Source organism: Cynocephalus volans, chromosome 4 (assembly GCF_027409185.1).
Source record: "Cynocephalus volans isolate mCynVol1 chromosome 4, mCynVol1.pri, whole genome shotgun sequence".
Taxonomy (NCBI): Eukaryota; Metazoa; Chordata; class Mammalia; order Dermoptera; family Cynocephalidae; genus Cynocephalus; species Cynocephalus volans.
In genome coordinates, this window is record NC_084463.1 from 40,598,611 (window position 1) to 40,600,091 (window position 1,481).

Sequence of the window (1,481 nt, forward strand, 5' to 3'; positions counted from 1 at the left end):
GATGGAGTTGCTTGGAGGCTGCAGGGGAGAAGAGGGCCTCGGTGGCTCCCAGGCCAGGAAGACCACTAATAGGGTTCCCCGTGGACCCAACTAGGAGCAAGGAGCCAGCAAAGCAGCAACTTAGCTAAACCACAGAGCTCAACTACTGGTCCCAACAGGAAGTTCCCCCACTTTAGAAGTAAGCAAATGACAAAAAATTAGTTCTGGCTCAGACACACTGCCAGTGCCTCAGGCCTGCCCTGGGATGTGAGGTATGCAGCCGGGGATGAACCCGGGGTCCTACAACCAAGCACACCACCAGTGCCTTGGGGGCCACCTGAGGACCAGAAGCTTGGAGAAGGGGACTGGATTCCCCTCCCACAGCCAGGCACACTACCAGTGACAAAGAGTATGCCAAAAACATCACCTCCATGTGGGTGGCCCACCACAGCCACCACAATAACCATGGCTGCTGTGAAAGCGGCTACATGCCACAACCACCATGCAGATGGTCCACCAGCCACTAGAGTGCATTGACACAAGAGAGTCACCAGCAGAGACCAAAGAAAAGAGGATGTCTCTCTCCAGAAAGTCCATTCCAGAGTGACAGAAGAAGCATCTGCTCTGTGATAATATTGGGGGACATGAACACACCTCTCAGTATTGGACAGATCATCTAGGCAACAAATCATCAGAGTAACCATTACTCTTTCAGAAGGAGAGATGAAATCTAGGGTAATGGGGGGGGGGAGAAGTGGATGGGGAGAGGATTCGACAAGGGGCATAAAGAATAAATATGATTTTTAACAATAAGAAAACAAAATAAAATGTGGACACAGAAAAGAGAATTTTAAGTAGACTTGGCAGCAATGGCACAGCCAGAACTAGGACTAGGGATAAATTTAAGGGGGTGCTATAAAACTCAGTAATCAAGATAAACAATATTTTAATGCAGTATTTTTTAAAAAATCAAAATTAATGCAAAAAATCATAAGTAAAATTTCAAATTATAAATCAAGACAGAATCGTATTACAGTAAAAACTCAAGTAATAATCATGAATTTGTAATGATCCATGCCTCGAGGAGGTGAAGGTAAAATAAGGCTAACCAAGGTTCTTAAGCTAAGGATTTTGGACCTTAGGATTTTATGTTAAAGTTGACCATGATGACAATAATGACAATGGTGATGATGGTGAGATTTAAAAAACTAACATTTATTAAGTAGTTGCTGTATACCAGGACCTGTGCTATGTACCTTGTCTTTTTCGCACATTGATTCTTTGAGAGTGCCAGTCTCTGTTGTTATCAAGGAAGCTTGGAGGGAATAAATAGCTTGTTTAAGGCCATGTAACTAAAGGCAGTGGAGCGGGATTCAAGTACTTTCCAATGGATGGAAGCTCCCAAACTCTAAATCCCTACTACCCACAATCTCTATTAGCTCCAGGTTGTGTCTGGGCTTCAGAGAAATCATTTTTATGGCAGCAAGAAGGTGAGTTAGAAA